The sequence below is a fragment of the Cherax quadricarinatus genome, chromosome 30 (genome assembly GCF_038502225.1).
Source record: "Cherax quadricarinatus isolate ZL_2023a chromosome 30, ASM3850222v1, whole genome shotgun sequence".
NCBI classification, from domain to species: domain Eukaryota; kingdom Metazoa; phylum Arthropoda; class Malacostraca; order Decapoda; family Parastacidae; genus Cherax; species Cherax quadricarinatus.
Genome location: NC_091321.1, coordinates 29,223,716 through 29,236,164, shown reverse-complemented (window position 1 = coordinate 29,236,164; position 12,449 = coordinate 29,223,716).

Here is a 12,449-nt window from a genome sequence, read left to right as displayed (position 1 = left end):
GACCTGACGGATTGGTCGCAATGCGAGTACCCGACCTGACGGATTGGTCGCAATGCGAGTACCCGACCTGACGATTTGGTCGCAATGCGAGGACCCGTCCTGACGGGTTGGTCGTAATGCGAGTAGCCGACCTGACGGATTGGTCGCAATGCGAGTACCCGTCCTGACGGGTTGATCGCAATGCGAGTACCCGACCTGACGGGTTGGTCGCAATGCGAGTACCCGACCTGACGGGTTGGTCGCAATGCGAGTACCCGACCTGACGGGTTGGTCGCAATGCGAGTACCCGACCTGACGGGTTGGTCACAATGCGGGTACCCGACCTGACGGGTTGGTCACAATTCGGGTACCCGACCTGACGGGTTGGTCACAATTCGGGTACCCGACCTGACGGGTTGGTCACAATTCGGGTACCCGACCTGACGGGTTGGTCACAACTCGGGTACCCGACCTACCGCCACTATTCTTTTTTTCTTCAACATTATTATTATTAAGATTTTTTCCTTAAAGAAGTAATAACCAATCAGGAGAGGCGAAAGTCACTGTCATTTCCCTGCAAGGTAATACATGTATATGGTGTCACTGCCCTTCAAGGTAACACATGGTGTCACTGCCCTTCAAGGTAACACATGGTGTTATTTCCCCTCAAGGTAACACATGTTGTTATTTCCCCTCAAGGTAACACATGGTGTTATTTCCCCTCAAGGTAACACATGGTGTTATTTCCCCTCAAGGTAACACATGGTGTCATTTCCCCTCAAGGTAACACATGGTATCACTCTCCTTCAAGGTAACACATGGTATCACTTTCCTTCAAGGTAACACATGGTATCACTTTCCTTCAAGGTAACACATGGTATCACTTTCCTTCAAGGTAACACATGGTATCACTTTCCTTCAAGGTAACACATGGTATCACTTTCCTTCAAGGTAACACATGGTATCACTTTCCTTCAAGGTAACACATGGTATCACTCTCCTTCAAGGTAACATATGGTATCACTCTCCTTCAAGGTAACACATGGTATCACTCTCCTTCAAGGTAACACATGGTATCACTTTCCTTCAAGGTAACACATGGTATCACTTTCCTTCAAGGTAACACATGGTATCACTCTCCTTCAAGGTAACACATGGTATCACTTTCCTTCAAGGTAACACATGGTATCACTCTCCTTCAAGGTAACACATGGTATCACTCTCCTTCAAGGTAACACATGGTATCACTTTCCTTCAAGGTAACACATGGTATCACTTTCCTTCAAGGTAACACATGGTATCACTTTCCTTCAAGGTAACACATGGTATCACTTTCCTTCAAGGTAACACATGGTATCACTTTCCTTCAAGGTAACACATGGTATCACTTTCCTTCAAGGTAACACATGGTATCACTTTCCTTCAAGGTAACACATGGTATCACTTTCCTTCAAGGTAACACATGGTATCACTTTCCTTCAAGGTAACACATGGTATCACTTTCCTTCAAGGTAACACATGGTATCACTTTCCTTCAAGGTAACACATGGTATCACTCTCCTTCAAGGTAACACATGGTATCACTTTCCTTCAAGGTAACACATGGTATCACTTTCCTTCAAGGTAACACATGGTATCACTCTCCTTCAAGGTAACACATGGTATCACTCTCCTTCAAGGTAACACATGGTATCACTCTCCTTCAAGGTAACACATGGTATCACTCTCCTTCAAGGTAACACATGGTATCACTTTCCTTCAAGGTAACACATGGTATCACTTTCCTTCAAGGTAACACATGGTATCACTCTCCTTCAAGGTAACACATGGTATCACTTTCCTTCAAGGTAACACATGGTATCACTCTCCTTCAAGGTAACACATGGTATCACTTTCCTTCAAGGTAACACATGGTATCACTTTCCTTCAAGGTAACACATGGTATCACTTTCCTTCAAGGTAACACATGGTATCACTTTCCTTCAAAGTAACACATGGTATCACTTTCCTTCAAGGTAACACATGGTATCACTCTCCAAAGTAACACATGGTATCACTTTCCTTCAAGGTAACACATGGTATCACTTTCCTTCAAGGTAACACATGGTATCACTCTCCAAAGTAACACATGGTATCACTTTCCTTCAAGGTAACACATGGTATCACTTTCCTTCAAGGTAACACATGGTATCACTCTCCTTCAAGGTAACACATGGTATCACTCTCCTTCAAGGTAACACATGGTATCACTCTCCTTCAAGGTAACACATGGTATCACTTTCCTTCAAGGTAACACATGGTATCACTTTCCTTCAAGGTAACACATGGTATCACTCTCCTTCAAGGTAACACATGGTATCACTTTCCTTCAAGGTAACACATGGTATCACTCTCCTTCAAGGTAACACATGGTATCACTTTCCTTCAAGGTAACACATGGTATCACTTTCCTTCAAGGTAACACATGGTATCACTTTCCTTCAAGGTAACACATGGTATCACTCTCCTTCAAGGTAACACATGGTATCACTTTCCTTCAAGGTAACACATGGTATCACTTTCCTTCAAGGTAACACATGGTATCACTTTCCTTCAAGGTAACACATGGTATCACTTTCCTTCAAGGTAACGTATGGAAGCGATGAACAACTTTCAATAACAATGTGGATATTGAAGACCAATTTTCAAACGTAATCTTAAAAACTCCAGAAGAAACATTTAACAGAACACGATCAGAAGGTTTAACAAAAAAAAGAGTAATATGCATCCCATCCGTACAGTCCTCGTTCAAAAAAAAAAAAAAAAAAAAAAAAAAAAAAAAAAAAAAAAAAAAAAAAAAACTTAGACGCCGATGTTACTTGAGGTCACTGCAGAGTGAGCAGAATTATCACCGTGGTCACCTGACTTTGTCGGCGGGTCACAAAGTCACATTTAAAGTGTATTTTGCACTCCCCCTCCCTCCCTCCCCTCAGATAAAAAAAAAAAGAAACGCTGCTCAAATTCAAAACAATGGAGGAAAAAACATGCATGGATGAACGCCCGAAACATAAGCTAATATTGCCTCAAATCATTGAAGTGTGACCAAAATAAGCACCGAAGTCTGGGAACTGTGTGACGCCCACCACTCAACTTCCACAAACACCGCGCCAAATGGATCTTTATGCCTACTTTGTCTGTCAGGTGGATATTCCCTCTCTCTCCGTCTCTCTCTCAGCAGGAACAGCCTGGTTGACCAGGCAAGCGCCAGACGAGTCGGGCCCAAGGCCGGATTCTGGGAGTAGGAAAACATTCAGAACTCATCAAAGGTATCTCTCTCTCTTTCTCTCTCTCTCTCTCTCTCTCTCTCTCTCTCTCTCTCTCTCTCTCTCTCTCTCTCTCTCTCTCTCTCTCTCTCTCTCTCTCTGCGATATATATTTTTAACAGTCTTAAATTAGTGATTAAATCATTTTCCCCCTTGGTCTTACGTCTTTATTACAAAGGTGATCGTCTAATTAATATTGGTAAAGTGCGGTGTTGTAGTGCGTCTCGGTCAAACACAGCAATAACGTTCTAGATAAAGTTCTTCATAATGTTTTTGATAAAGCTCTCGATGAAGCTTGTGACAGAGCTCTTCATATAGCTCTTGATGAGGTTGTAAATAAAGGTTGTGCATATACAGTACTGTCTGCTGCCACACAACAGTATCAGATCAGACTTAAAGAGGGTAATTACAGGCTCATTTCACATCAGTGCTGCACAGTACTGAAGACCGTTCCACAGCACTTCCCAAACATGCAACATAGCGCAGCTGTACGAGTCCCAGCAATTAACAAACATGCAGCATAGCACAAATGCACATCTCACAGCATTTTACGATAGTGCAGCTTAGCATAAATACAACCCTCTCAGATCATTACAGCAAGAAATGTGACAACACTGTTAGTCTGTGACAATGGCCTATCACATATCACTGCCAGTGTCTGGCCCCTTGACTGTGTCTAGCTGTGTCTCGCTGATTAATTCACCCTTCAAAGGGGAAGGGAGCTCTAATAGCGTAGATTAAAAGCTACCTGCCTACCTGGAGGGTATTCCGGGGATCAACGCCCCTGCGGCCCGGTCCATGACCAGGTCTCCCGGTGGATCAGGGCCTGATCAACGAGGCTGTTACTGCTGGCTGCACGTAGTCCAACGTCCGAACCTCAGCCCGGCTGATCCGGTACTGACTTTAGGTATCTGGAACCTTTTGAAATGTAAGTATTGTCTCTGCTTCTTTTTTTTTCTTCTACTTATATTGCCAAACTTTGTTTTCCTATTAGTTAAATGTTACTTTGCTCACATTCCAACAGCAAGTCAAGTCAAATAAACCATTCATCTTCGGATACCCAAAGTATCTACAGCATCAAGACCCTTCCCCCTCCCTTGTAAGGCTACTAGCCTGGTGATCAATTGATCTGAAGATGAGCAGAGCAGGTGATCAGCGGACCTCGTGATCACTGGGTGATGATCACCCAGGCACACGCAGGCTTCACACTCCCGTAGTTCAGGACTACCATGTGCACACCTCAGATGGGTTCTTCTAACGACAGTGTCGTCGTCACCCTTTGATTCTCTGTAAAAGTGTTGCTCCCCAAGTAACAAGTGTTGTTCCCCAAGTAACAAGTGTTGTTCCCCAAGTAACATTCGTCTGTTACTGAGCCTGCAAGCATAACCTGTTTTGCTAGATACGTTCTTCAGCCAGTGCTTTCTTTTCCAGGTATTTGTAAGACTTTTTGTAAAATTTTTCAATAAATATTATTATTATTATTATTATTATTATTATTAGCCGTTACTTGCGTCAAGCAAACAACGGACAAAACTAGATACAAGATAGGTATCCCCGTATTATATACCTCGATACACGCGATTGGAATAGTGCAGAGTGCGGCATAAACTGATAAAGCAGTTAAATATTGGTGTTGAATATTTGCAGGGAATCGGAAGAGTCATTCACTAGTCATCATATGGACACTAACATCCAAATTTCTTCAAGAAAAAAATGGTATATTGGGGCATTCAGAACCCAAATCTAATTCAGACCTTCCAGAGAGAGTCCTAAGAGACCAATATAGTAAAATCCACCTTTTCTTTAAGACTGACCAGCGTTTAAGTAATTATCGTATTTTCAGGCGTATAAGACGCTCTTTTTTTCCACAGAAAAAACCCTTGGAAAATTACACTGCGCCTTATATACTCAAGGTCAGGATCAAGGTTAAGCTTTGGTTTACGCTTTAGCAGTTGTTTACTAACGTTACGTTACAACTGTTTGGAAATATCGTCTTATACGTCTCATATGGTCGTGCGCCTTATATGCCGGAAAATACAGTAAGTTATATTTAAGGTTTGGGTTCATAAATTATTTGCAATGGTCTCAGAAACAGAGAGATGTTATAACACGTATAGGTACATTATGTAGATTTAACCTAGGATAGCCCAGTGAAGTCAAACACTGTGTCTTATTTCTGATCGGAAGAGGCATTCCACAGTTATTTCTGATTGGAAGAGACATTCCACAGTTATTTCTGATTGGAAGAGACATTCCGCAGTTATTTCTGATTGGAAGAGACATTCCAGAGTAATTTCACATAAACTAACTTAATAAAATTAGCTCATAAAAACTTAGCCTAATATCAAGGCGAAACTTCTTTAGAGGATGGAAATATAAACATAAATGCAGTATAATGCGATACTTTATTAACAATGTTTCTCTCACATAGTGAGATTTATCACGTCACAAACACATCTACCTGGGTAAAGAATACATAGGTATATATACATAGACACCCGCCCGTGCCGTGCAGGACGGGCGGGTGTGTATGTAGGGTAACGTTGAAGTTTGTTGTACAAACTGTTGTTATTGTTGAAATTGTTAGATATACAGATAAGTGATGATTCCAGGATGTTACATTGTTGAGTGTCGTCTTCCCTGGCGATCAGTCTTGCTTCTCTGTAGTTGATTATATGGTTGTGGAAGTTTCGGTGTAGAACACAGGTGTTCCTTAAATCATCCGTTCAGCCTGCGTACTGGTGTTTTGTAATACGTGTTTGAAGGTCTCTGGATGCCTCTCCTACGTATAATTAGTTGTAGTCGTTGCAGGGGATTATATATACCTCTGCAGAGGATTGAGCCTTGTATGTCTTACTGGTGATGTAAAGTACAAGGACGTTGTGCAAGAATGGTATGTAATACCGACAAGATGAAATTAAGACACATGTGCAACATCTGGGTATCTTTATTGTAGACGTTTCGCCATCCAGGACACAAGGACACAAGTGCAGCTAATACGACATGTTATTGTGGTAACGGCTTGAAAAAGCTCCTGGAGAGCGAAACGTTGCCACAATAAAATGTCACATTAGTTTCACTTGTGTCCTTTTACTTTACATATAGTTGATAATTCTACCTACATTAATACTGGTGATGTCTTTGGTGGTGGTGGATGTGGAGGTAGATACTTGCAGTGCGGTTATGGAAAAGACGTCGAAAACGTGTCTGGCAAACGGAGTTGGTGGGCAGGACAATGTATCTCCTCTCGGCAGTGTCTTGTCTTCGTGAGTTGATGTTATATACCCGACGTTTGCAGTCTTCTAATGAAGTGGCGAGGATAGTGGAGTTTAGAAAATACTTGTTCGATAAGAGAGCATTCTTCCTCAAGGAAGTCGATGCTACAGATTCGGAGTGCACGAAGGAAAAACCCTACCTGAAAACTCTAGAACTGCAGACACATTCATCACTTTCAAAACTACAGTTAGAAAACATCTTATCTCCCTGATACACCCCGACAACTAACTACATGATAACCACCTGGTGGTTCACAATTACACTCACCCACTGACTATAAACCCAGAAATACTAATCTTAATCTTAAAATAATAAATCCTAACTAGTCATAAGTTTGCCTATGATACTCCAATATAGACACTTTGTATTGTGCCAAAACAAAAGCATTCACATTGCTAAACTCACAAATTATGATGTAGTCACTTAGCCTTAATACCATAATCTGTAAGGATTTAATGTTAAGAATTAATCTAAGTCTGCTCGAAATGCCTAGCCATGCTAGGTGTCCTAGTGGCCCCCTCTGTAATTAGTATTTTATAACATGTAAACCACACAATACCCAAAACCTGTAAACCCCACATTGTAACCCTTATAGAGAATAAACTTGAATTGAATGATTACACCACGTTTAGAAGAAAATACACCAGCACTAAAAGTTTAAATCTTATCATAAGAAGCATTCTCCAGTTGTTACACAGTTCAACATAGACTATATCCCAGAAAAAAAAAGCTTCATTCACTTGATATTCATAAAGATCGACTCTATTCACAATTGTTTTATTTTAAATAGAAAGCGCTAAACCTGTAGAGGGTCATATAGCACCTGTGATACGGGTGGCATTCAGATTCGACCCGAAGGGGGAAGATTGGTCCAGTCCCTTGGATCAAGAGCCTCTCACTAGCACCAAGGCAACCTGTGGCGTGCCCCGAGTATGTTGCTTTTTATTCGATGTTAGTCACACCCTCATCACGTGGTCTCCATCAGTGAACTGGTAGATCAGAGTGTAACAGGTCGGTGCCCCACTGTTGCACTTATTGATAGTTCAACAGCCAGTAAGTGAAAGACCACGAATTCAGCTAAGGTGACGTCTTCAACGCACCTGACTGACAACGGACTTCCACTTTCTCTGGTCCTGTCCACGGTTGCTTGCGTGACGCTCATTCGTACCATTCCAATCTGTATTATTGTTACGGAGTACTGTAAAAAAATATATAAAATAACGCTCCGTATGTCATTTTCCGTGTAGTATACTGAAAGCAGACGTGTATTATTCCCTGAACGCGAACGCGTTTAATTGCTGTCAGTCAAGCAGTGGCCAGGACAGGATCAGATGAGAGGTGTGTTTAGTTCAGTACGAGACGGGTGGTGACGGGGGCGGCAGTTTGAATAGGTAATTTTGGTAAGTTTTTTAGTGCATACCATAGGTGTTTGTGTTTAAGTGCTCTCATGTTTATTTGTAAAGCCTTAGTATGCAGGGGCCCGTGTTTTGTAGAGTATTTAAGTTTCCACTGTTGGCTAAGTAGCCTGCAGAAAGGGGGGCGGGGACATGGAACCTCCCTGTTCATAAATGTTCATTTATTTTGTTTAACTCATTAGCAGCAGTGAGCTAGTGAGTTAATGTGAACTGGAGTGTGGTGGTGTTTTGTAGTAGTTATAAGTTGTATACAAGTTACTATTATTAATATTATATATATATATATATATATATATATTTGTATACGTAAGTTTGTTTACCCTTCCCTATATTATATTAATTATTTTCACTCATGCTTTGTATGAGTACATGCTGGCCCAGGTTTCGCTGTGTTTTCAGAGTAATTTTATAACTCCTAGACAGCAGTGTGAGCAGCATTTAGGAGCCAGGAACATTTTATTTAAGTTACGACATCAAAGTCGTCACAATTACTATCTCTCATTATACTGTATATAGTGTATATATATAGGTGAAGGAATTCTCGGGTTAAGAAATCTACTCCTGTTTGCCTCGCATTTGCTCTGTTCTGGTGACTCATGAAATCGAAGTGACACGATTGTAAACAAACCATACGACGGGCGGAGCTTCACCCAGCCCGTGGTATGGTTTGTTCTGCTTTTGGTGTGCTAACTTATTTACGATGTGGTGCAACAGGCCATCAGACTACCACTTGTGCTCATAATACCACACCTTTCTCGTTAAAGAAGCAGAATCCACTTATTTAATGCAGACTATTATTATAATGTTATGAAATTTAAAATGGCGCCTCTACACTACATAAAAAAACGGTAGAATTACCGACAGATTATTAGGTAAATGAACACAGAGACAACTAATGCGACATTTTATTATGGCAAAGGCTTGACAAAGCTCCGAGACAGAGAAACGTTACCACAGTAAACTGTCACATTAGTTGCATCTGTGTTCATTTACCTAACATGAACAATACTAGCATTTGTCTAAGTAGGATACTCAAGTGTTAAAACTGTGCAGCTGTGCAGAACACACACTGAACTTTCCTCTTGGTAACCAAGTTAGGGAATGGTGTATTTGAAAGTGACGAGAGGACATACACGCTTGTCAATTGCTCTGCAAACTTTCACCAAGTAATAACTGACCAGGGAACAAAATTTGGACCAAATGGATAAGGCGTTCTGAAGTTAAAACGAGAACCTTAGTTGAGTCAAGAAGACAGTCTCTAACAGACGGACGGACGGTTCTGACATTAAGCTCTCCAGAATTTAATTATTTCGTAGCTGCTTAACCCTAGTTAGTTTAGCTCTTAATTATGATTGTAATAATAATAATAATAATTGGTTGAAAATAACACGCTTGTTCTATAAAAAGAACATGAGCATCTCTGTACCCAGGCATGGGCTGGGGGTGGAGGGAACACACATAGTGAACAAGCTTTCACTTGTGAACTAGCGTTTTCATGTGTGAGCCAGAGCTCTTATTTGTGAGCCAGCGCTCTAATTAACTAGCCAGAGCTCTTATTTGTTAGCCAGCGCTCTTATTGGTTAGCCAGAGCTTTTATTTGTAAGTCAGAGTTCTTATTCGTGAGACGAAGTTCTTATTAGTGATCCAGAGCTCTTTTTCGTGAGCTGGAGCTCTTATTTATAAGCCGAAGCTCTTACTCGCAAACCAGAGCTCTTATTCGTAAATCAAAGCTCTTATTTGTTTGTCAGAGCTCTTATTCATTGTGAGAAAGAACTCTCATTTGTGGGTAAAATCACTCATTTGTGAGCATAAAACTTTCGTTTGTAGGAAAAGCTCTCATTTGTGAGCAAAAACTTTAATTTTGTGAGCATGATCTATCATTTATGTGTAGGTCTCATTTTTTGTGAGTCAGAACTCTTATTGGTGAGTAATGCGTCTCATTCTGTGAGCCAGAGGTCTTTTTTGTAAGTCAGAATTCCCATTAATGATTCAGAGCTCCCAGTCGTGAGTCACATCTCTCAGCCTCAAGATTGATGGAGGACATGAACCTGTTCTTTCTCAACAATATTTTACACATTTGAGAAAGATTTTGTAACTAGAGTGGTGGACTATCTGAATGCCAGAGCAGCATCTAGGCAGATTAAATAGTCTGCCTCTAATTCTTTTTTCTTAGACTGTCACTTGAGACAGTCTCAATCTGTCGAGGTGGAAGTGGGATACTTTACTTGAGAAAATAAGCATGTCAGTCTTGGACCAGGGAGCACCATGTCTCTGATTGACCTTTTCCCTGCTGTTTGGTTATGGTTGTTTGCTCTCTCTCTCTCTCTCTCGTTCTTTATTTTTTTTGCTCAAAGGTTTTATAATTTAGATTAAGGGTTCATAACTTACGAAATCGTAGTGACACGATAACGCATCGGTCTGGAGTTTTACGACTCTCTGACCGCGAGTTCAAGCCCCACCCGTGGTATGGTTTCTTTTCATTTTAAGGGTTCATAGCTTTATTTACAAGCTGAGAGCTGTTACCTACATTTCTCTGTCTCACACACACACACACACACACACAACACACACACACACACACACACACACACACACACACACACACACACACACACACACACACACACACAAGGTTTTCCAAGCCAAGAGCGTCACGGCACTCATAAATGAGACATGTATCATATTTGCAACATGTACTGTGCCCTCAACCCTGTGAGTATTATCCTTCGTTTTCAAGTGTCCCAAGTCCTCCTACCAAGGACAACAACTAGCAGCTCTTGCCAGAAGACAGGCAACAGCCTCCCGGATTTCACTTCAAAAGAGGATCTGTCAGCTGCTGTCAAATCAGTAACTATCAGAGCGTTGACACATTTTCACATAGCAACTCGCTCTCAAGCTTCTATCAAATTTACTAACTTCTTGAAAAACAAAAGTTATGCTCAATCAGTTATTGGATCCTGGTACCATGTCCTGGTGTTTGGTAATGCGTGTCTCCCTCTTCCACCCTGGATGGATAAGTCCCTAACAATTTGCGTCATTAGGACAACAAATGACTTTCCTAGAGATGGCAACAGTCTTCCTGTAGTTCGATAAACACCCAGGATAATACCACTGTTTCAAGGAGTCCCACTACAACATGAGCTATACAGAAAAAACACCCACCCAGATCTCTGAAGACTGTATGGATCTCGACGACAGTGCCACAGGAGTGGAATCTTCAGTCTTTCAAGAGTCAAATGTGTAAAAAGCAGCTCTTTCGTTCCCAATGACTCAGCAGGTGGTTTTCCAGGTTAAATGACTTATAAATACTTGAGCTTCCTAGACCCGTCAGTGTATGCCTGGCTGAGATTAAGACACATGTGCAACATCTGGGTATCTTTATTGTAGACGTTTCGCCATCCAGTGGCTTTATCAATACAAATTCTAGGACATAACTTGAAGACAGTAGAACTATGTACAGAAGATGAGGTAATCAGTCCCTCAACCTAGGAGTAGGTGCGAAGAGCACCATAGTCGTGGAGATTCTGAAGCAGAAGAAAGGATCCTGGCGCTTATATAGTAACGTCAGGTGTAGTAGACGAGGGCATATTCACTGGTAGGCGGGATTCCCCAGTGGAAGTAGGTCATTCCCAAAGAGATGGGTTAGTTGTAGTAATAGTTGTCGTAGTCGTGAAGGTTATGTACATGTCCTCAGAATTAAGATTCCATGATGTTGCAGTGTCTGACAAGTTGTGTACGAATGGTATATAATACCGACAAGATGAGATTAAGACACATGTGCAACATCTGGGTATCTTTATTGTAGACGTTTCGCCATCCAGTGGCTTTATCAATACAAATTCTAGGACATAACTTGAAGACAGTAGAACTATGTACAGAAGATGAGGTAATCAGTCCCTCAACATGTACATAACCTTCACGACTACGACAACTATTACTACAACTAACCCATCTCTTTGGGAAGGACCTACTTCCGCTGGGGAATCCCGCCTACCAGTGAATATGCCCTCGTCTACTACACCTGACGTTACTATATAAGCGCCAGGATCCTTTCTTCTGCTTCAGAATCTCCACGACTATGGTGCTCTTTGCACCTACTCCTAGGTTGAGGGACTGATTACCTCATCTTCTGTACATAGTTCTACTGTCTTCAAGTTATGTCCTAGAATTTGTATTGATAAAGCCACTGGATGGCGAAACGTCTACAATAAAGATACCCAGATGTTGCACATGTGTCTTAATCTCATCTTGTCGGTATTATATACCATTCGTACACAGTATGCCTGGCTGGTGGTGTTCCTGAGAACGTGAGGACCCTCTTTTTCAGTGCATCACTCTGAGCCCTAAGAAATGAAGAGTAGAGGAATCGAACCCATTACTGCTAGTAACTCCCAATGGCGTCATGTTGCCAGGGCTTCGGTGAGGATTGTAAGTCAAAATGCAGTAGCAGTACTGAAGCAACTGAGCCTGGGTTGGGG